Genomic DNA, 7700 nt, shown 5'->3' with positions numbered 1-7700 from the left:
ACATCATCCTAATGAAGAGAGTTGGAAAGATTCAAGGCTTATCAAGACTAGGTACAGAGAGTGATTCAAGTTGATCAACACACAAAGCGCACAAGTTGTACCGAGAGGGACCAAGTGATCCCATGGTATGGTAAGCATTGTCCATTACACTTTGTGTACTAACCCATGGTCTACGTGAGAGTTCTGTGTGGGGTTAGGTATGTTTCCATGGTCTTGCGTCAAGAGGAAGATCTCATACAACCCATGGAGGATGACATCAAGTGGTGATCGTCATCAAGTTTGCAGTGTGCAAGTTCAAGTGGTGCAACACGAAGAGTGGCTCACCCATAATGGAGTATGAGGGAGCAATCAAGCTTGAATCTTGCCGTCCATTGTGGTGTCAATGGACTTGTGAAGATATGCCAAAGAGTGGCTCACCCATAGTGGAGTATGGGGGAGCAATCAACTAGTGTTCATCGAGCCAACACAATCAAGAAAGGTGGTCCAACTTGAGGAAGTCAAGATCGTCATCATCTAGCTCAAGTGGACTATGTGCAAGGCAAATGTTTTCCCTTGATAGGTTTTCTATTTTACCGGTCTCATAGTGGTAGTTGGGAGACTGGGTTGTAGGATCGATTATCGTACTATCAAGGGGGCTCTCTAGTGAGTAGCTTGATCGTATCGTTCGTTGAGAGCTTAAACCATTGCATCCTTGCATCATCTCTCTTGGTTCTTGTTTGGTTCTTCTCCTTGTGAGATTTGGAGCTTATGGTCATCTTCATGACAAGCTTGAGTTCGTCGAAAACCGATTTCATATGCATCTTCTTTTGTGTTTTCGGTGTTGGAGTTTTTACCGGTCTTAATTGAGAAAGGGTTCTCACCATTTTATTTTGGGTATTTTCTCAATTGCTATTTCTTGATATTTCTATCAAGACTCGGTTTGCTCTTGTCCTTAGCTTTCCAACAAACTTGATTTCGTCGAATTCGGAGCTCGTATGCGAAAGTTGTGGCTGTTTTGATCTTACATGTTTTACATAGAGAGTTTGTACCGCCCCATAGAGAGGTTGTACCGGTGGAGCGGTTGTACCGCTCCAGAATTGGTCTGAAGGTTGTACCGGCCATGTACCGCTCTACCACCAGACATTCTGTTTTGGAGCGGTTCTTGGGCGGTTGTTGACCGGTTGTACCGGTCAGTTCAGTTTAACCGGTACTACCGGTCCCGCTGGCTGTTGTACCACTCAGGGCTTTTTCCTACAGGTTGGTTTTTCCTCTGCTTTGACCGGTTGTACCGGTTCGTGCACCGGTTGTACCGGTCCTACAGTTTTCTGCACATAACAGGCAGATTCGTGGGGACCTATAAAAGGGGGTCTTCTTCCCCTTTGGACCCTATCCTTTGAGCTCGTGTTCTTCCCGCATTGTTGACCTTCTTCGAGCTTGCTAACTCTCAATCCCTCCATGGATTCTTGCTAGTTTTGGAGGGAAAAGAGAGAGGAGATCTAGATCCACATTTCCACCAATCACTTTCTCCTCTATGTGAGGGGAACCCCTTGGATCTAGATCTTGGAGTTCTTGGTGTTCTCCTTCTTGTTCTTCCTCTCATTTCCCTCCATAGCTTTCGTTGCTTTGGTGGGATTTGAGAGTGAGGGACTTGGGCACTCCGTGTGCCCTTGCCATTGCATTAGGTGCATCGGTTTGAGTTCTCCACGGTGATACGTGGAAGTTACAAGTTGAGAAGCTTATTACTCTTGGGTGCTTGGTACCCTTGAGCTTGTCCTCTTGGGTGCTTGGGCGCCCTAGATGGTTGGTAGTGTTCGAAGCTCAATCATTGTGGTGTAAAGCTCCGGGCAAGCGTTGGGGTTTCCAATTAGGTTGTGGAGATCGCCTCGAGCAATTTGACGGGTACCGGTGACTGCCCCCAAGGGTTGCCAAAGTGTACGGGTTCGGTGACCGCCCCCAAGGGTTGCCCTTTGTACGGGTTCGGTGACCACCCTCAAAGGTCCCTTAGTGGATTCACGGCATCTTGCATTGTGCGAGGGCGTGAGGAGATTACGGTGGCCCTAGGCTTCTTGGGGAGCATTGTGCCTCCACACCGCTCCAAATGGAGAATAGCATCCGCAAGGGTGTGAACTTCGGGATACATCGTCGTCTCCGAGTGCCTCGGTTATCTCTTGCCCGAGCCCTTTACTTATGCACTTTACTTTGTGATAGCCATAGTGTTTCATGTTATATATATATATATATATTGCTATCACATAGTTGTTTATCTTGCTTAGCATAAGTTGTTGGTGCACATAGGTGAGCCTAATTGTTTTAGGTTTTGTGCTTGACAAATTAAACGCTAGTTTTATTCCGCATTTGTTCAAGCCTAAACCGTAATTATTCTAAAGCGCCTATTCACCCCCCTCTAGGAGACATCAATGATCTTTCAATTGGTATCAGAGCCTTGTCTCTCTTTATTAGGCTTTACCGCCTAGAGAGTAAAGATGTCGACTAGGGGATTAGGATTCTCTGACACTCTTAGTTTCGATGGCACAAATTTTGATGTTTGGGTAATTTGCATGCTTAATCTCTTTAGGGTCATGGACCCAAATTTAGAGAGAATTGTAGATATGGGTTTTTCTCCTCCAAAGGATCCTCAACGATTATCTTTAGAGGATGAGAAAAACTCTTATCTCAATGCTCAAGCTTCTAATGTGCTCTTTGATGCTTTGAGGAATGTAGTTATATTTCAACTCATGCTATTTCGGGATGCTCATGAGTTGTGGACAAAGCTTCAAGATAAATATGGCGTGTCCAAGATTGGTGGGGATGATTGTTCTCCCTCCACCTCCGGCCGTGTTGCCTTCTCAACTTCTTCTACTTCACCTACATGTGGATTGCCACAAGGTAATGCTATGGTGAGTAGTGCTGGTCATTGCAATGATGATAGTGTGCTTATCATTGATGACTCTTCATCACTATCTTGTTACAATGCTCCATCTTTGTAATTTAACACTTCGTGCACCTTACATGTTTCACATGCTTGTGTTGATAGTCCATGCATATCATGTAGAAATTGCTTGACTAAATCTCATGATGATATGCTTGCTATATCTTGTTGCCATGATAAAAATGCATGTATTTCCTCGAGTTGTTGTGCTAACAATGTAGAGGAAACCCAACACTCCATGGAACAAGATGTGGTCTTCAACGGTGCTTCAAGGGATCCTACATCATCATCAATTGCTTTTTGCCTTATGTCTAAGGCTTCAAAGGTATCTCCTAATTTGAACCCCAATATGTCTCTTGATGATGATGTTGATAATGATAATGATGATAATGATGGAGAGAATGATAATGTTGCCTCCTTAAAAATTAAGGGGGAAATGATTTTTAAAGCTCTTCATAAAAATAAAATTGCTCGTTCCAACTTCATGGAAATCATGTTGATACGTCTCCAACGTATCTATAATTTTTGATTGTTCCATGCTATTATATATTCTGTTTTGGATGTTTAATGGGCTTTACTATACACTTTTATATTATTTTTGGGACTAACCTACTAACCCAAGGCCCAGTGCAAATTGTTGTTTTTTTTGCCTATTTCAGTGTTTCGCAGAAAAGGAATATCAAACGGAGTCCAAACGGAATGAAACCTTCGGGAGCGTGATTTTTGGAACAAACGTGATCCAGAGGACTTGGAGTGGACGTCAAGAAACAACCGTGGAGGCCACAAGGTAGGGAGGCGCGCCTGTCCCCCTGGGCGCGCCCCCAACCCTCGTGGGCCCCTCATGGCTCCACTGACCTAATTCTTCCTCCTATATATACCTACGTACCCCGAAACCATCGAGGAGCACCACGAAACCCTATTTCCACCGCCGCAACCTTCTGTACCCGTGAGATCCCATCTTGGGGCCTTTTTCGGCGCTCCGCCGGAGGGGGAATCGATCACGGAGGGCTTCTACATCAACACCAGAGCCTCTCCGATGATGTGTGAGTAGTTTACCACAGACCTTCGGGTCCATAGTTATTAGCTAGATGGCTTCTTCTCTCTCTTTGGATCTCAATACAAAGTTCTCCTCGATCTTCTTGGAGATCTATTCGATTAACTCTTTTTGCGGTGTCTTTGTCGAGATCCGATGAATTGTGGGTTTATGATCAAGATTATCTATGAACAATATTTGAATCTTCTCTGAATTCTTTTATGTATGATTGGTTATCTTTGCAAGTCTCTTCGAATTATCAGTTTGGTTTGGCCTACTAGATTGATCTTTCTTGCAATGGGAGAAGTGCTTAGCTTTGGGTTCAATCTTGCGTTGCTCGATCCCAGTGACAGAAAGGGAAACGACACGTATTGTATTGTTGCCATCGAGGATAAAAAGATGGGGTTTATATCATATTGCTTGAGTTTATCCCTCTACATCATGTGATCTTACCTAATGCGTTACTCAGTTCTTATGAACTTAATACTCTAGATGCATGCTGGATAGCGGTCGATGTGTGGAGTAATAGTAGTAGATGCAGGCAGGAGTGGGTCTACTTGTCACAGATGTGATGCCTATATACATGATCATACCTAGATATTCTCATAATTATGCACTTTTCTATCAATTGCTCGACAGTAATTTGTTCACCCACCGTAATACTTATGCTATCTTGAGAGAAGCCACTAGTGAAACCTATGGCCCCCGGGTCTATTTTCCATCATATAAGTTTCCAATCTATTTTTACTTTGCAATCTTTACTTTCAGTCTTTATCACAAAAATACCAAAAATATTATCATCTCTATCAGATCTCACTTTTGCAAGTGGCCGTGAAGGGATTGACAACCCCTTTATCGCGTTGGTTGTAAGGTTCTTATTTGTTTTTGTAGGTATGAGGGACTTGCGTGTGGCCTCCTACTGGATTGATACCTTGGTTCTCAAAAACTGAAGGAAATACTTACGCTACTTTGCTGCATCACCCTTTCCTCTTCAAGGGAAAAACCAACGCATGCTCAAGAGGTAGCAAGAAGGATTTCTGGCGCCGTTGGCGGGGAGTCTACGCACAAGTCAAGACATACCAAGTACCCATCACAAACTCTTATCCCTCGGATTACATTATTTGCCATTTGCCTCTCATTTTCCTCTCCCCCACTTCACCCTTGCCGTTTTATTCGCCCTCTTTTCCCGTTCGCCTCTTTTTCGCTTGTTTCTTGTTTGCTCGTATGTTGGATTGCTTGCTTGTCACGATGGCTCAAGATAATACTAAATTGTGTGACTTTGCCAATACCAACGACAATGATTTTCTTAGCACTCCGATTGCTCCTCTTACCGATGCTGAATCTTGTGAAATTAATGCTGCTTTGCTGAATCTTGTCATGAAAGATCAATTCGCCGGCCTTCCTAGTGAAGATGCCGCTACCCATCTAAATAGCTTTGTTGATTTGTGTGATATGCAAAAGAAGAAAGATGTGGATAATGATATCGTTAAATTCAAGCTATTTCCATTTTCGCTTAGAGATCGTGCTAAATCTTGGTTTTCGTCTTTGCCTAAAAATAGTATTGATTCTTGGAATAAGTGCAAAGATGCTTTTATCTCTAAGTATTTTCCTCCCGCTAAGATCATCTCTCTTAGAAATGATTTTATGAATTTTAAGCAACTTGATCATGAACATGTTGCACAAGCTTGGGAGAGGATGAAATTAATGATACGTATTGTCCTACACATGGTTTGAATTTATGGATGATTATACAAAAATTTTATGCGGGATTGAATTTTTCTTCTAGAAATCTTTTAGATTCGGCCGCGGGAGGCACTTTTATGGAAATCACTTTAGGAGAATCTACTAAACTCATAGATAATATTATGGTTAATTATTCTCAATGGCACACTGAAAGATCTACTAGTAAAAAGGTGCATGCAATTGAAAAGATTAATGTTTTGAGTGGAAAGATGGATGAACTTATGAAATTGTTTGCTAATAAGAGTGCTTCTTCTGATCCCAATGATATGCCTTTGTCTACTTTGATTGATAATAATAATGAATCTATGGGTGTGAATTTTGTTGGTAGGAACAATTTTGGTAACAACGCTTATAGAGGAAATTTTAATCCTAGGTCGTATCCTAGTAATTCCTCTAATAATTATGGTAATTCCTACAACAACTCTTATGGGAATTTTAATAAGATGCCCTCTGATTTTTCTACTAGTGTTAAAGAATTTATGATTTCTCAAAAGAATTTCAATGCTTTGCTTGAAGAAAAATTGCCTAAGATTGATGAGTTGGCTAGGAACGTGGATAGAATTTCTCTTGATGTTGATTCTTTGAAACTTAGATCTATTCCACCTAAGCATGATATTAATGAGTCTCTCAAAGCTATGAGAATTTCCATTGATGAGTGCAAAGAAAGAACCGCTAGGATGCGTGCTAAGAAAGATTGCTTTGTAAAAGCGTGTTCTCCTAGTTTTCATGATAATAAAGATGAAGATCTAAAAGTGATTGATGTTTCCCCTATTAAATCTTTGTTTTGCAATATGAATTTTGATAATGATGGGACTGGAGATGAGTCAACTTTAGTTAAAAGGCGGCCCAATGATTCGGTGTTTTTAGATCTTGATGTGAAATTTGGTAAAAGTGGGATGGAAGAGGTCAAAACTTTAGATAGCAATGAACCCACTATCTTGGATTTAAAGGAATTTAATTATGATAATTGTTCTTTAATAGATTGTATTTCCTTGTTGCAATCCGTGCTAAATTCTCCGCATGCTTATAGTCAAAATAAAGCTTTTACTAAACATATCGTTGATGCTTTAATGCAATCTTATGAACAAAAGCTTGAATTGGAAGTTTCTATCCCTAGAAAACTTTATGATGAGTAGTAACCTACTATTAAAATTAAAATTAAAGATCATGAATGCTATGCTTTGTGTGATTTGGGTGCTAGTGTTTCCACAATCCCAAAACTTTGTGTGATTTGCTAGGTTTCCGTCAATTTGATGATTGTTCTTTAAACTTGCACCTTGCGGATTCCACCATTAAGAAACCTATGGGAAGAATTAATGATGTTCTTATTTTTGAAAATAGGAACTATGTGCCCATAGATTTATTGTCCTTGATATAGATTGCAATCCTTCATGTCCTATTATTCTTGGTAGACCTTTCCTTAGAACGATTGGTGCAATTATTGATATGAAAGAAAGGGAATATTAGATTCCAATTTCCGTTAAGGAAAGGAATGGAACACTTTCATAGAAATAAAATCAAATTACCTTATGAATCTATTATGAGAGCCACTTATGGATTGCCTACCAAAGATGGCAATACCTAGATCTAACCTTGCCTTTATGCCTAACTAGGGGCGTTAAACGATAGCGCTTGTTGGGAGGCAACCCAATTTTATTTTTGTTACTTGCTTTTTGGTTCTGTTTAGTAATAAATAATCCATCTAGCTTCTGTTTAGATGTTTTTTTATGTTTTAATTAGTGTTTGTGCCAAGTAGAACCTTTGGGAAGACTTGGGTGAAGTCTTTTTGATCTTGCTGTAAAAAACAGAAACTTTAGCGCTCACGAGATTAGCTACAACTTTTTACTGGAGAGTGATATTTAGTTGATTATTTTTGCAGATGATTAATATATAAATTCCTCACGTCCAGCAATTTATTTTAGAATTTTTGGAGTTCCAGAAGTATGCGTTTGATACAGATTACTACAGACTGTTCTGTTTTTGATAGATTCTGTTTTTCGTGTGTTGTTTGCTTAT

The sequence above is a fragment of the Triticum aestivum genome, chromosome 7D, assembly GCF_018294505.1.
Source record: "Triticum aestivum cultivar Chinese Spring chromosome 7D, IWGSC CS RefSeq v2.1, whole genome shotgun sequence".
Taxonomy (NCBI): Eukaryota; Viridiplantae; Streptophyta; class Magnoliopsida; order Poales; family Poaceae; genus Triticum; species Triticum aestivum.
The sequence above is the reverse complement of the archived record's forward strand: the minus strand, read 5'-3'. Positions refer to the sequence as shown.